This window comes from Felis catus, chromosome C2 (assembly GCF_018350175.1).
Source record: "Felis catus isolate Fca126 chromosome C2, F.catus_Fca126_mat1.0, whole genome shotgun sequence".
NCBI lineage: Eukaryota > Metazoa > Chordata > Mammalia > Carnivora > Felidae > Felis > Felis catus.
In genome coordinates, this window is record NC_058376.1 from 132,569,843 (window position 1) to 132,586,586 (window position 16,744).

At 43.2% G+C, this 16,744-nt stretch overlaps 1 protein-coding gene across 2 annotated transcripts in view; it reads right to left on the minus strand.

The window, feature by feature from the left end:
* HACL1 (2-hydroxyacyl-CoA lyase 1) overlaps positions 1–16,744 on the minus strand; it is an 88,829-nt gene that overhangs the window by 31,567 nt on the left and 40,518 nt on the right. The window contains exons 18-20 of one of the 2 annotated variants that reach the window (XR_006585510.1): positions 15,022–15,166; positions 2,915–3,104; positions 2,180–2,273 (exon numbers count right to left, since the gene is read on the minus strand). The gene's annotated coding sequence lies outside the window, so the exon portion shown is untranslated. Of the gene's footprint in view, positions 1–2,179; positions 2,274–2,914; positions 3,105–9,525; positions 10,457–15,021; positions 15,167–16,744 lie in introns of those variants that run through there. The other variant, XR_006585511.1, reaches the window with a different exon arrangement.

Sequence of the window (16,744 nt, forward strand, 5' to 3'; positions counted from 1 at the left end):
TATTAGGACATAAAATGCATGAAGCATTTAAGAAAAATGTTAAACTGGACTTGATCAAAAATTTTAAACTTCTGCTCTATGAAAACCAATGTTAACGACAAGCCAAAATGAGCACCTGGGTACCTGGGTGGCTCAGTCAGTTAAGCGTCTGACTTTGGCTCAGGTCATAATCTCATGGTCCATGAGTTTGAGCCCTGCATCGGGCTCTCTGCTGTCAGCACAGAGCCTGCTTCAGATCCTCTCTTCCCATGCTCCACTCATAAACGTGCTCTCTCTCCCTCTCTCAAAAATAAACAAACAATAAAGAAGAAAAGAAAAGGCAGGACAGGGCGCCTGGGTGGCTCAGTTGACTGAATGTCTGATTTCTGCTCAGGTCATGATCTTGCAGTTCGTGGGTTTGAGCCCCATGCTGGGTTCTGTGCTGACAGCTCAGAGCCTAGAGCCTGCTTCAGATTCTTTGTCTCCCTCTCTCTCTGCCCCTCCCCTGCTTGCACTCTGTTTCTCTCTCTCTCTCTCTCAAAAATAAATAAGCATTAAAAAAAAAAAAACCTCTCTAAAAAAGAAAAGATAAGCCAAAGACTATAAGTAAATATTTGCAAAACACATACATGATAAAGGATGCATATTCAGAATACATAAAGAACTTTACAAGTCAATAATAATAAAGCAAGCCAATTAAAAGAAAAGGGCAAAAGGTGTAAATAGATACTTCACCAAAGGAGATACATGAATGGCAAATAAGCACATGAAAAGATATTCAACATCATTAGTCATTAGAGAAATGTAAACTAAAACCTTAATGAAACGCCACTACATACTACTAGAATGGCTAAGTTTAAAAAGACAGACATTTCCAAGTGTTAGTAAGGATGTGGAGCTGCTGGAACTCTCACACATTGCTGCTGGGAATGCAGAATGGTGCAACCGCTTGGGAAAACAGTCTGGCAGTTTCCTTTAAAGTTAAATATGCACTTACTCTACCACACAACAATTCTACTCATAGAAATGAAACCGTATATCCACCCAAAGACTTGTACATGAATGTTCATAACTACTTTCTTTGTAATAATGAAAAACTAGAAACAACCCAAATGGCCATCTACTGGTGTAACCGGTTGTGTACAATACAATACTACTTGGCAGAAACAAGTCATAGGGATGAATCTCAAATGCATTATGCTAAAGCCAACACCACAAAAGGCTACATACTGCATAACTCCATCTATAAGGCATTCTGGAAAAGGCAACACTACCGGATGGAGAACAGATCAGTGGTGACCAAGAGTTAACGGTCGTGAGAATCAGCTACAAAGGGAACTTTTGGTGGTGATGGGGGATGTTCTTTATCTTGAGTGGAGTGGTTGTTTGCCTCCTTTGTCAAAACGCGTCAAACCATACTCTTAAAAAGGGTGAGTTTTATGTGAATTTTCCTGCAATAAGCTTGACTTTAAAAAAATGAGGCAAAGATAGTTTACATTTATGCATGGACATGGAAGGCTGTCCAGAGAATATTGCTGACTAAAACTGCAAAGGTGCAGTGCATCTGACCAAACATCTGAACAAACAAGCAAATCTATTTATCAATTATGTATATGTGCAGAGAGAAAGGTCTAAAATAATACACATTTCACACTTGGGGATGGAAGTATGTAGGATAAGAGATGGAGGGAAATTCCCTCTTTACTCTTATACATATTTGTATTGGAAATTTTTGCAATGAGTGTAACTTAATTTGTAACTTAAAAGATATATTTTTCAGCAGAATCAGAGTCTTGGCAATCTTAGGAGTAAGGAAGGAAGAAGGGGGGGGGGGGATAAAAGGTGTCTTTTCTCCATGTATGAGATCCAACAAGTCCCTGCCAACGTGCTGAGAGGCACAGATAGAACATTTTGATTGGTCCTGCCAGAGAACAGATCTCTGAGCATGTTCTGGCCTGGAATTAACGATGATTCAGTTATGCTAAGGCCCTGGCCACCTCCTGCTGGCAGCTGCACCAGCAGGAGAGAAATAAGACAGGGCAACTGAGAGGCCCAGGGAAAGTCCCTCCTCACAGCTCCCTGTCCTCTGACAACTCAAGCTGAAATCAGAGCCAGAACCCATGGAGCCTCGAGATGCAACAGAAAGACCCACCAGAGAACCAGAAGAACTAGTAAGTCTAATTAGACGAATTAGACTCACCAAGGCCTTGAATCTGCAGTTCTAATCCCAGGGCCGGGAGCTTGCTGTCCTCACTTTCAGGGAAGAGATTTGCACCGAGTTGGCCTTGAACTACCTGGATGCAATCACAATAACAACAATAATCTTACCCAATTCAGTGTTTCTCAAACTGTGCTAGAGGTGCTCCCACTGTAAGAGATATTCCATTTTTACAAGGTAGAGGAGTTCCCATAAATTGAGAAACACTGTCTACTTTATGCTCCTCTTTGAAATTTACAATATATGTAAGTATACTAAAGCCACTGGCGTGTCCTGTAGTAAAGAAACCATTTTACTTGCTCTTACCTCTCAAAGTATTTGACTCTCAAACCCATTTTTATTTAATTCTTATTTGATTCCCCCTTTTCTTCTTATCTAGGTTCTATACAATAAATACATTTCTGATGTGCTAGATAAATAATTACAATGTAGGGCTTTATTTTTTTTATAAAATCTTTTTTTATCATTTTCCCCCATTTGTTGTTCATGCAGTGAACAACAGTGAGATTAGACTTGTAATTCCTATTTTACAGATAAGAAAACTAAGGCTTATGGGAGGCTCTGGTGACAGCAGCAGACATCGGGTCACTGGCAGGTGGAGTGATTACCAGCAAGACTAGACCTGAACCCTCGTGCTGGTACACTGAGCCAGAGGTCATCAGCGCTCCCAGGCCTGGACTTGTTCTCCAAGGGAACATCAATCAACCTCATCTTTACCTGGAACTGGACCTAGAAATGCTGTGAGTCCAAGAATCGTTCAGCTCTGAAGATGTGAAAGCACACTCTTTCCTCTGGTAGGGAGGACAGGAAATCTTTTATGGTAGGAAGTTAGGGAGGGCTGGAGACTTCAGAGGAGATCTCCCAATGGTTTACGATGACCGAGGAGTGATGGTTCTTGAACTGAAACCTGTAAGGAGGGAAAACACCCTGATTCCCAAGCAAAGCCAGTTTCCTGGTGTTACTTATTTCAAGAACGATAGAAAGGTATGAACTCAAAAGAGTAAAGCCACCAAAGAACATAACAGATCTTAGCCCCACTTTTGAAGGTCAGGCGGTGAGTTTACCCCAGATTTCCCCTAGGGTGAACCCCAGAAAACTTAGTTGAATTCACTTCATTCTCTTCTAGCCAGTCCAAATGCATGTTTCTAGTTAACCACTGTTTGAACTTACCATGTGTTCATTGCAAAATTTTATTTTTACATATTTATTGGAAGAACATTACCACCCCAGTTCCCCTGCCTCCCCCCTACCTAAACCCCACTGACTCATCACATCACATCCAGCACAACCCCACTTAGAGACAGTAGTTCTTCTTATCTTCTAGATTAGATGGAGTACAGAGGAAGGGCTGCCCTCACAATTTGATTTGGTGCAAGGTAAAGACAAAGCATCATTTTCAAATGATCTAGTCTCTGTCCAGCTGGAGGTAGCAATCATACCTTTCTATGGCATGTGGCTGTGTTGTTTGGCAAGGCCCTAGAACAGGACCATTCCTAACACATCGATAGGCAGATGCTGACCAAGGCTCTGAGGTAAAGGGTGGGAAAGGGCACTGCCTGTGCCACATATAATGATGCATCCTCCCATGGCATCGTGGGAAGGGAGATATTGGCCAAGATGAACAATAATCGGAAGCTGCTGAGGAGCCTTTTAGAATTACAGACTTTTAGGAAACAATACGCTATGACACAAAGGACGTACACGGGGACTGCAGTCCATGCTGCTTTGGGGTCCGTGTAATTCCTGTAACCAGGAGGTTCTCCATCCTGTAGGCTATCATGGAACAAACTGCATAAACTGGGAGCCACAGCGTTCCATATTACTCCACTCCTTAAAGTCTTAAAGTGCTTTAAAAATACTCAGCCCACAGAGAAAGGGTGGCCTGCAAGGCCAAATATATAGCTATACAATCTTGGATAAGAACAGGTGACTTTTTTTTTTAAGCACTAGAGAGAAAAAATTTTCCATCGAGTTATCATGGATTATGTGATTACCTGTTTCCTTATATACAGAGTTACCCAATATAACTGTGATGTTTCACAAACACATGCATGTCCCCAGGAAGTGGAGGCAAAAGGCTAAACTGGAGAAGATGGAAACAGAGAAAGAATGATTCGGGAAGGTAAGAGAGAGGTCAGAGGGCTCATTCATTCATTCAACAAATATTTACCCAGTTCCTACTGTGCTCCAGGTAAAGATCTCGGAGTTGGGGATTCAGTGTGAATCAAATGTAAGAAATTTCTAGCCCCCAGGGACTTAACTTCTAGTGGGAGTCTCAAGACAGACAAGAAGCATGTATAATAAAAGGTCCATGTTATTATATTATTCATCGTAATCAAGAATAACGGAGAGATATAATTAATCAAGAGAGCCTCATGAAGGGAAGTAAAAGGTAAGAAATTAGGAAGGTAAGAGAAAAGTTTGCCTTTAGTCCTCAAGGGGGGGTTCATGAAAGAGTCTGAGGCAATTCTGACCTTACGGGATGGAAATACCAACATCAGCCACTGTTCACTAAACATCTATTGCACTTGTACATATGTACTTGCACATTTTTTGAAAGCCTCGCAGCAACTCCATGAGGTAGGTGTTACTATCTCCATGTGACACATGAAGAAAGCAGGGCTGATAAAGGCAATTGAGGTCATCTGCCCAAGGCCGCAGAGCTAGAACACAAAGCTGGCTGCATACCCCAAAGCGTGGATTCTTTACACTGTACTATTCAGCCCCGGGCCCAGACACCACAGGGAGAGGGCAGGTGGGTGAGGGAAACTACTCTGGCCCAGGGCTTAGAGTGGGCATGAACATGGCCTTTCCAGGGGCCACCAACAGGGCCTCTTGTCCAGAGTCCTCAGAGGGAAACAGAATGGGCTGAGCCTAGGTGACAGATGCTGGCAGATTCTGACAGCCTGGAATAGCAGAAGGTCACTTCCAAATGGGAATGACTCTACAATGACTGGATGGGGGATATTTTATATGTGCTCAGTGCATTCCAGCTCCCACTCATGCTGGGAATTGCTAGCAGGGACAGTTTGCCTTGTGTTCTCCCTGGCCTGACAGTCAATTCCAGAATACCTGTTCTTCTATACTCCCACCCCTTCATGTCCAAATGCTCCCAGTTTTCTCAAGTTCAAATGTTTCCTCTCCACGAAGAGTTTGCCAGGAGGAATGTGTTCTACCCCCCAGCCCCCAGGAACTTCCCTAGCACATTCTTGGATCTTCATTCTTGGCACTTGAAGGCAGTGTGCGTGGGGTCAACAGCCACAGTTTAAGCATGGCTTTGAAGCCATTAGCCAGTTCAAATCCTGACTCTGCCACTCACTGTGGGGAAACTCTTCAGGAGTTCAATAAAGATAATATTCCTTGATGTTATCTCTATGAAGTAGAAGTGATTAACCTAGAGTTTCCTTGGGCTAGAAATACCCACGTCTCAGGATTCCGCTTTTTCCCTTCAGGACTCCTGAGGAGGGGTCTCCACGCAAGCCTTACAGCAGCCAAATGGGAACACTTTATTACTTGTAACAACCCAGACAGAGTCTGGCAAAGGCTGAGTTGGAAGGTGTTGGCTAGGCCTGCAAGCCACAGAGGGTGGCCTGCTTCCTCCCCCAAAGAATTGTGATGGCCAGCCCTTCTTTGAGCTTCTGCTTTCCTTCCTCCACGCAACCCCCCCCCCCCCCGCCACCGCCACCACAGGAACAAGAATGAAGAAGATGCAACAGAGGCCACACCTGGGTAAGCAGCCCCTAGGAAGCCTGGACCCCATGTACAGAAGGACAGGTGGCTCTCCCACAAAGCTTATCTTTAACGTGGAGTGACACTGCCCGTGGGCAAAATGGCCCAATCCATGTCCTGGGTTCTGACCAACCAGACCGATAACTCCTTTCCTTCTAAAAAACATGGAGACATAAATTTAGAAGGGGATGGCTCAGGGTGGAAGTATGGGGAGAAAGGTCTCCTCTTTAACAGTATGGATTTGATATAGCCTTCTAAACTGCCTTACACAATGCTGCCACATAATAGGAGCAATCTAAACTACTCAGAAATAAGAATACTTATGTGGGTATGTATATATGCAAATACGAATATAGATCTAGTCTGTGTGTTCAACCTTATAATATGCTACTTAGCTGTATTTTATTTCTGAGTAAGTTGTTAATCACTTGAGCACAAGGCTCATGACTGCTTGATCCCTTTATTCCCTTAAGTGTCAAACTCAGATACACAGCAGGCCTTCAAAGTGTCAAATCGGTTAATGAAATGGTTTGGATGGTATACACAAGACAGATAAACTACACTGCAGTATATCCAAAACCTTAAGAGTAATTCACACTGGGGCATCTAGGTTGAGCATCCTACTTTGGCTCAGGTCATGATCTCATGGTTCATGAGTTCGAGCCCCACATCCAGCTGCTGTTAGCACAGAGCCCACGTTGGATCCTCTGTCCCCCTCCTTCTGCCTCTCCCTGCTTGTGCTCTCTTTCTCTCTCTCTCAAAAAACATAAATAAAAAAACATTAAAAAAAAGAGCGATTCATACTGGACCAAGAATTCCGTTGTGATGTTTCAGAACAGACTTTTCTATTGCCAAGGGAATCATGAGTTTGCAGCTGCAGAGGAGTCAGCTTTAAATGAAATGACACATGTAAGGCAGCTTGCGCATAGGCTGGTCTTTAAATGTGAGGTTCCAGAGGTCCCTCTCTGAATTGGTGCCTTTGTGAGGGCCTTGGCTCCCACCTGCCTCCCCCAGGCTCTATGATGTGCCAGACTCCTCCCATGTCAGTGACACCACCTGGCCCGCGAGGAAAGAACCAGCTCAGCCCAGCTCTAGCTTCAGGAAATAAATGTCATCAACCCCTGAGAAATAGACTTCAGAGAGGAAGATGCTGACATACTGTCAATTACAGTCTGGGATTCTCCACACACTGCCTGAAAAATGCATGAACCCAGTGTATTTGTTTGCTAGGGCTGCCCTAACATAACACCACAGATTGGGTAGTTTCAGCAAACAAATGTGTTTTCTCACAGATCTGGAGGCTAGAAAATCTCACAGATCTGGACAGGAAAAAAAAAAAAATGGGCCAAGTTTTCTCTCTTAGATGCCTAAAACTAAAAACCTATGAATGTGGAGTAAGTAGATTTGGCATGCACCAGATTTAGCATGCTCCAGATCACCCAGAAGGTTTGTCAAAACACAGATTTCTGTTTCTGACTCAGAATGTCTTCGAAGCTGGGTGGGGGTTTACATTTCTTAGATTTCAAGGTGCTGTTGCTGCTGGTCTACTTTAAGAACCACTAGTCTAAGGTTCAGTTAGCAAAAGGAGTGTATCCACAGTGATTGAATTATTGGGGCATAATTATCCAGATGACCATTTGTTTCAATGGGGAATTCTGGACAAATTTATAACTGCCCTAGAGAATTCTACTTTGTAGCAGTGTTCTTCTGGTCTCATCTTCTATGTTCCTCCCCTCCCTTTACCATTGTATTCACCCTAAAAGCATGTATAACCTTATTTCCAGATTACAGTTGTAACTATATTTCACTTTATTGGTGCAGAAATTCTCTGGAAGAGGCCTGTGGTTTGCAAATTCAAAGACATACTTTAAATTGAAGCCAATTTAAATATATAGCTCATTACTTTTTTTGCCTTTCATATAGACTCCAAATTTCTTCTACAATTCCCCCTTTATGTATCAGTTTGAATTGCATTTTTAAAAGTGAATGGTTCTTGAATTAGGAACTCCACAAACCCAAGGCAACTGGTAAGCGGTAGCATCCAAAATGCAAATGACCTTCTAAAGTAATTTTCCATTTTTATTCCTGCCCTATTTCAGTCAGTCTGGGAGATTCTTGGAAAGAACATGTGCTAAAAGCATTTCCATTTATATTAGTAGTTGGCTCCATAAATAGCCAATTTGTTCTACTTTTCTCTGGATCATCCTCAAACCTATTAGCCTAAGCTGAGTCACACCGTCAAAGAAAGCTGACATGGTTTATATTCAAATAGATCAAACTTGTTAGTCCCGGTATACAACTATAAACACATTTAGAGAGAAAAGAAAAAGAAAACTACAATATATTCCCAGAAGTCAGTAGCGTTTCTATACAGTAATAATCAAATAGCAGAAAGAGAAGTTAAGAAAACTCCATTTACTTTTTTTAATCATTTTATTTTTTAATTTTTTTTTTTTTTGAGAGAAAGAGAGAGAGGGAATCCCAAGTAGGCTTTGCACTGTCAGCACATAGCCCAACATGAGGCTCAATCTCATGAACTGGGAGATCATGACTTGAGCCTAAATCAAGAGTCGATGCTTAACCGACTGAGACACCCAGGCTCCCTACCACTCCATTTCCAATTGCACCAAAAAGAATAAAATACCTGGGAATAAACTTAACCAAAAAGGTGAAAAACGTGTACTCTGAAGACTATACAACACTGATGAAAGAAATTGGAGATGACACAAATGGAAAGATACTCCATGCTTATAGACTGGAAGAATTAATATTTTTTAAATGGCCACACTACCCCCAAAGCAATCTACAGATTCAGTGCAATCCCTCTCAAAATACCAACAGCATTTTTTCACAAAACTATAACAAACAATACTAAAATTTGTATGGTACCACCAAAGACCCTGAATAACCAAAGCAATCTTGAGAAAGAACAAAACTGGAGGTATCACAATTCCAGATTTCAAGATGTACTACAAAGCTGTAGTAATCAAAACTGTATGGTACTGGCACAAAAACAGACACACAGATCAATGGAAGAGGAACATATAATCCACAATTATACGGTCAATAAGTCCATGACAAAGGAGACAAGAATACACATTGGGGGAAAAACAGTCTCGTCAACAAATGGTTCTGGGAAAACTGGACAGTTACATGCAAAAGAATGAAACTGAACTGCCTTCTAACACCATACACAAAAATGAACTCAAATGGATTAAAGACCTAAACATGAGACCTGAAACCATAAAAATTCCAGAAGAGAACACAGGCAGTCATTTCTCTGACATCTGACATCGGCCATATATACCACCATTGTTTTTGCTGGTGACCTCTCTCCAGCCATAGTGATCTATTTGTATTTAAAATGGAATATGGCTTGGGGCACCTGGGTGACTCAGTCAGTTAAGTGTCTGACTTCAGCTCAGGTCATGACCTCAAGGCTTGTGAGTTTGAGCCCCACCTTGGTCTGACAGCTCAGAGCCTGGAGCCTGCTTTGGACTCTGTGTCCCCCTCTCTCTCTGCCCCTCACCCACTCATGCCCTCTCTCTCCTTCAAAAGTAAATAAACATTCAAAAAATAAAAATAAAATGGAGTCTGTCTTTACTTATTGTTTTATGAATATAATTGGCTTTTTAAAAATAATGAATGTAAAGTGTTTACTATGCACTGTTTACAGGAAGGATCAAGATATATTAAAAGAGCTAGTGGGAAGCAATTTTCAAAGACCCCAAAGACAAAGTCTCTGGTGAGCCCTTTTTCTCCCATGTCTGCTGGCTCTTATGAAAGCAATCTCCTGTTCTGTTTAGTTCCATATTGTCAGAAATTTGAGGAGCAGCCTCAATTGCACATGGCCAAGCATGTTGCCATGTGTTATCATTGCTGAGGAGCTAGATTTACCCCTTCCGTGGCTGTCCCTCAGAGCCCGGATTCTTCCTCTGTGCCTAAAACGGCCTCCCCTCATACTCTCTTGCAACTTGAAAAACACCATCTCACCTGCATCCTCTTTATTATCAATCTCATTGAGTCAAATCTCAGCCCAAAGTTGGTGTGGAGACCCCAGTAGGTGTTCCAGGGTAGAAGTTTCATCTCATGACTTCTCAGATAAGCAACCTAGAAGCTCATATCTTGCCACATACAGGGTGGGCAAAATGAATGTCACATGGTAGGGATTCAATGGATGTCGAATTAAATAGAAGCTTTACGATCTATTTCTTTATCACTTCATCACTGCTGTTCCTCATACTCTGTCACTGTTCTTTAGGTAACACTGATTTTTTCCCCTAAATCTTAAGCCAAGCATTTTGTGAGATCATCAAAATGGAAAATTCCAGAAATCCTCATGTCAAAATCACAGTTCCATTTGTTCTCTTTCAAATCTTTTCTCTTTGAAAATTGTCCCTTCAATGGGGCGCCTCAGTGGTTCAGTTGGTGAAGCATCCGAGTTTGGTTCAGGTCATGGTCTCACGGTTTGTGAGTTCGAGCCCCACATTGGGCTCTCTGCTGACACCTCAGAGCCTGCTTCGGTACTCTCTTTCTCAAAAATAAACATAAAAAAGTAAAGTACAAAATTAAATTAAAAAATAAAATAAAATTGTCCCTTTAAGATAAAACCACACAATATGTGATTTTGGAAGTCACTTGATTTCCCTAAGCCTGTTTACTTATCATAGGAATAACAATAATCACTCCTTTCAAAGGTTGCTGTAAAGATGAAATAAAATTATGTGTGTGAAAGCTCTTAAGAGCTAGCCAAACCTTATCATTATCATTACCTTAAACTCAGATCACAGCAATACTGATATTCAACATTAATAGCTACCTAAAACAGAACAGCCTCACTGATGGAGCTTTCTTTAAAAGGTTATACTACTCTATTTAGAGTTTAGCCATTTTCTCTTCCATATTTTTTTTTTGTTTTCCCACAGCCCTTCATTCCTTGAATCAGTGGCATTCACTTCCCCAGGAGGTAGGTGGGTAGGTCAGCCTGGTTTTGGGAATCCCGTGGCAGAAGGTGGGGGGCCTGGCTCCCCATAGCATAGACCCAGAGGAGAAGCCATATCCAACATGGCATCTGGTGGTAGCACTACAATGTCTGAGGGAGAAGTCCAGGCAGAGAGGCCTGTGAAGCCCTGGACATGCCAGGACAGGGCATGGAGAATGCAGCCAGAAACTTCTCAGGGCCACAGAGGGTTGTGGAAAGGACTGAGAAGATGGCAAAAGAGCCCTGATAGTTTGCAAAAAGTGGATGCGATCAGCAGAATAGCAGGGTCTGAGGCAGATGAAGCTTCGAGATGGGAACTGCCATGAGGAAAAAGGACAGCTGTGGAAGCTGACCTCCAAAGACGGCCCTCAGTGAAACCACGCCTCCTGACGGTCACGGACCTGCGCAGTCCTCTCTCACACTGAATTTGGGTTGGCCCTGGCACTCACTTTAACCAAGAGAATAATGGCACAAGTAACACAGTTCCAGGCCAAAGTCTTAAGAAAGCCTGGTAGCTTTTACTTGTGCCCTGGTGGAAGTCAGCTGCTTTGTGAAAAGCCCAGGTCTTTCTGCTTGTGCAGAGAGACCACGCGAAGGAGTGCCAAGGGCCTAGGGCTGTCCCAGACCAACCAGCTCATGGCTGTCAGGAACAAACCTGTAGTCTCACAAAGTCAGGTTTATTAGCCCACTGCAATGAAACAGACCACATCCAGAGGAACCACGGGACGACTCACCAAAGGTAGAGTTAGCATAGGATTGGAGGGAGGGATGGAGTTTAGGTGGAATATAAATGAAGCTGAGTGCTTTGTTTCTGAATTGAAGAAATCATTTTATTAAATTGAGGTCATTGAGGAAACTCAGTGTAAGGTGACATTAAAAGCCAACAATTTTCATGCAAAGCATTTGCAGAATACGTATGCATTATATGAGGAGGGATGAGAGGGCTCAAGGAGGATGAGTGGGGTGCAGACGGAGGACAAAAGATGGGGGTGCATGAGAGAGTTTCAGTATTCCAACCCAGTTACAAATTGGAACAATGGAGGTCTGCTAGGAGCCGGGCAATGGGATTATGACAATAATCCTGGTGGCCTAGGAAGTGCCAATGGATTCAAAGCCACACATAACATTCTAATTCTTTCGATGGCTATCATTTAAAAAAATTGGGATGCCATCTTTCATAGATCATAAATTCACATACCACGAAATTCACCATTTAGGAATACACAAATAAATGATTTCAGTATTAAATCAAAGGTTCAATTGGCTCAAAGCAAAGCAGGCTCCGTGTAAAGGATTCCATGTCAGATCTGGACTGTGAAGCGGACCCCGAGGTCCTGTTTCCCGGAATGCTATAAAGTTATAACAGATGGAGAAATCTGTGTCCAGAAACTCTGCATGTGCATCGCAAATCAAGGCTGTTTGGGCATGTCACGCTTACTGATAAAAATTCCTGATAATCTATGATTTTAGAAAGCAAAGTTTCTCATGAACGAGAAAGATGGATGTTAGGGCACTTCCAGCTGCAGTGTGTCCTTGGCTAAAATATTTCCTTCTGTTAACTGTGCATCTGACATTATCCATGTCTCTGATTCCAGCCTGATGAATGGCTAGGCAGATGTTTACATTCATGGTCTGAGCTGATTTTTACTTTCTCAGAGTAAAGAAGGCAACTCAGGACTTCCAGGCCAATGGAGCCTCCAGCGGGCCCAGTTCCAGCTGCCATCTGATGGCCGCTGTGAGGGAGGCCCCAAGCGAGGTTAGGAGAATCAGCTGAGTCCCACCAACCTGCAAAGCTGGGAGAGAGAACAATGTCTTGCATTTAGCTGCTAAGTTTGGGAACGGTTTGTTACCCATAGATTATGGAATCGGCCAGGCTTGAAGCAAACGTCTCCCCTGATGGCAGGGAAGACCCCCAAAAATGAGATCATCCTCAGGTAAGAAGGAAACAGGGGAGAGGAGTGAATCGAAAGTAGATGAAGCACTTAGAAGAGACTGAGTGTTACCCTCTGGTGATAGAAGTCAGAAAGCAGCTACCCCTGGGGGATGGAGGTTTGACTGGAAAGAGCATGAGGGAGCCCTCTGCATTGCTGGACATGCTATGTGTCTCGATCTGGGAATGGTTACCCGGATGCATACCTACTTAAGAATTCATCAAGCCGTATGCGTAAGATAAGTAGAAATGGAGCTCAGGAGCTGATTTCTATTACAGAGGAATAAAGAAAAGTCAACCAATTTCGTGAACTATATACCTGCCACAAACATACTATATAAGTGAAAATAAGAGATTACGACAGATACATGAAGGAAACAAATATTTATGTAGGAGAAAAAGTACAAATTATGAGTTTAAGGAGGAACGTGATTGTGAGCAGAGAACTTAAGAAGAGTATAAAATTACAAAATTGCTGGAATATTCACTCAGAATTCCTATTTTATTAATGAAATTAGAAATAGACTTTACCTCTTCAAGGTCATGTCCCTGGAATTAGAGATGGAAGGAAGCTTTGAAACCCTCTTTTCACTAGTTCTCAAACTGGGCTGCACACCGGGATCACCTGGGGAGCTTTAAAAATACTGATGCCTGTGCCCCTAGAGATTCTGATGTAATTGGGTTACAGTGCAGCCTGGGATTCAAGATTTTTAAGATCCCCAGGTGGTTTCCGTGTGCTGCCAGGATTGAGAACCACTGGTCAATTTCAACCACTCTTCACAAATGAGAACAGAGGCCCAGTACTGACAAATGGCTTGCAAAGTATCCACTAATTGGCCAAAGCCAATTTTCTCTGATGTGCCTTAATAGGAGGGAGCTGTGGCATGGATAATACCAAACAGTGAATAATCTAAAAATAATTTCTATTTGGTTTGGGAAAGCAGCACGTGACTTCCCGGCCACTGACTGGTCTGCTAATTCAGTTTGGCTCAAATCAATGTGCCTTTTCCTGAGTTTACACTGACAGCCCAGGCCTGTGCTGAGGTGTGGAAGGAAGGCGGCCAAACCAGATATTGACCATGGTCAGTTCCCCAGCTGTCCAAAGCACACAATAACTATACAGACGTGCGGACTTCTCTTTCTTACCAGAAGACTCCACAGAGGGACAAAACTAGCTTTTTCCTGACCCTGTGTTCTGTGAGCGGTGGGTGCCTGAGGCATGAAGAGGGAGTGAGGGGGAGGGGCTAACGGTTATCAAGGGGCATTTTTGTGCCAGGTTTCATGCTACCATTCCTATAAACAGCATGTGCTCCAGACAACTCTATGAGTTAGGCATTCTATTATCCTCGTTATAGAGATGAGGAAACTGAGACTTAGGTTGTAGAAGCACCAGGGCAGAGCCAAGATGGAAACTCGGGCTTACTTTACTCCGTCCAAGAGGGATAGTCGAGGCCCGAAACTGAAAAACAAGCTGCAGGAGGATCCTTGGATTTTAAGCCCTGAACAGGCCCTGCCTCCCTACTTTTCAGCCCTAACAGTCTAAAGGCAGCAGTAAAGAGGCCTCCAGAAGTGCCTGTGGCAGCCACGAGGAGCCAACTACCAAGATCCCCAGCTGCTGCTTCTCCAAAATCCATCGCCTGATGTGTGCCAAGCTCACACTTCCCAGGCATTGTGCTGCTCCCCTCCGATGTCTGCGTCCAGTAGGATATGAAGGGGGCCCGTTCCTGGGAGACATGGGACTGTGACAGAAGCTTTGCCAAATCTTCCTCAGACGGCAGGCAACGGGAATGCTTGGGCCCAATCTTCTCTCCCTCCCTCCTTTCCCAGGGTGAGGTTTGCATGGCAGTCTGATGGCTCTCTCAGCCTTTTCCTGCTCCTTCTGTTTTCTCTCACACAGGTGGTTCCCTGAATAAAACCCTCGGAGTGTTCAATCCCATGCAATGCCCCTCCCCCACTGGCGCCCCCAACCATATATGCATCACTGTGGGGGGGAAAGGAGGTCATCCTCTGCTGACTCTTCTAGAAGAACATGGTCCGAGATTTTGAAGGTGAAGTCTACAGAGGAACAAGTTTCTCAATATGTTTGCCCTTGTCATTGGTCTTAGTGCCATGAAGGAAGACAGCCTAGGCAACAAATGGTTCACTAGCACACCAACTAGCCCTAATTCATTTGCCAAGAGTTACCTTTTACTGCAGGCGTCCAGGAACACCAGTGCCAACTTAAGGGTAGGGATTCTTTTCCGATTTCACATCCTTTGGGGAAGACATTCAAACCCTGCAGCCTCAGTGACTCCTTGTAGGGAGATTCTCTTGTCATCTTTTGCTGCTCCTGAAAGAAGAAAGCAGATAAATGATATGCTGATTCTAAAACACCTAGAAGGGGGGCGCCTGGGTGGCTGTCAGTTAAGCATCAGACTTCGGCTCAGGCCATGATCTCATGGTTCGTGGGTTCAAGCCCTGTGTTGGGCTCTGTGCTGACAGCTCAGAGCCTGGAGCCTGCTCCAGATTCTGTCTACTGCTTTCTCTGCCCCTCCCCCACTCATTCTCTCCCCCTCTCTCTCCAATAAACATTAAAAAAAATTTAAAACACCCAGAAGGAAAGTGGTGCGTGCCACAGTCACCAGTATCAGTCAGCGTTGTTCCGGAAGTACCGACCAATGCCACCAGATAAAAGAAAGGAAGAAGAGGTGTTTTGAAAATTATTTATTTTTTAAGTTTGTATTTTAATTCCAGTTAGTGAACATAAAGTGTTTAGTTTCAGGTGTACAATATAGTGATTCAACATGCCCAAACATCACCTGGTGCTCATCACAAGTCACTCCTTAATCCCCATTGCCCATTTCACGCATCCCTCCCCGCCTCCCCTCGGTTCCTTCTCTAGGAAAGGAAGAAGAGGTTTAAGAGAACCCATTAGGTATGAAATTAATACACAAAATATGTAAATAATAGCTAACTATAAATGTAGTAGAAGAATTTATTTACACTAGCACAAAACAGATTAATGTCCAGGAACAAATTTAATAAAAATGGGGCAAGGCTACTATGAAAACTTTAAAACTCCACTGAGGGACAAAGAAAACCCACTTTCAAAAAATCAAAGATACCCTAGCATTAGTAGAAACAATACTTTAAGATTCAATTCTCCAAATATCATAAGAACTGATATTTGAGAAATATGCATTTAATGCCGTTCTGTATTAACCCTGTCTTTTTGTTTTCTGTAATTCTGATTCTTTGACACCGGGCTGGATTACCCTGGAGGGACTGCCCCTCCCAGGTTAGTTAATTCCTAGAGAGCAAATAAAACCAAATGATCCAGAACCCACAATCCCAACCACCCTCTTTATCACAGTCCTTACTCCTCTTCTTCTCCCTCCCCACCATCCTCCTACCCTAACCACCCCAGCCAGGGTCACAGCACCAGGTCACCAGGGGCTGCCCCTACACTCCAGAGCCCTGGGAAATTATTCAAACTGGCCAATCCTAAACCTGTTTACTGTGCCTCACCTTTTTCTTCCCAAGATCACGGTAGAGACTTCAGCCCACTAGTTCCCTTTCTCTCTATGCCTGAGATCGACCTCTCTGTCTTCTGTGGCCTGAGTGGTGCGGCACACTCCTCTTAGGAATTGTAAGAAACTTCTCTTTTCAAGACAATGGTCTCCTGATCTGTTGGCCTTATTGAATCTCGAGTTTTTCTATTATTACACTGTATTTTAAAGCACAATCCAAGGAAAATACCAGGGTTTTTTTTTTTTTTTTTCTGTGCTACTGAATATACAAAAATAATCAAGTGGTTATTATGAAGAGAACCATGAAAATTCTGGCAAATGAAAATGTAGGTAGGGTAGTGGGGAGGAAGATAGAGTGGCTGGTGGAAGGTGGGGAGGCAGAGATGGCAGTGAGTTAT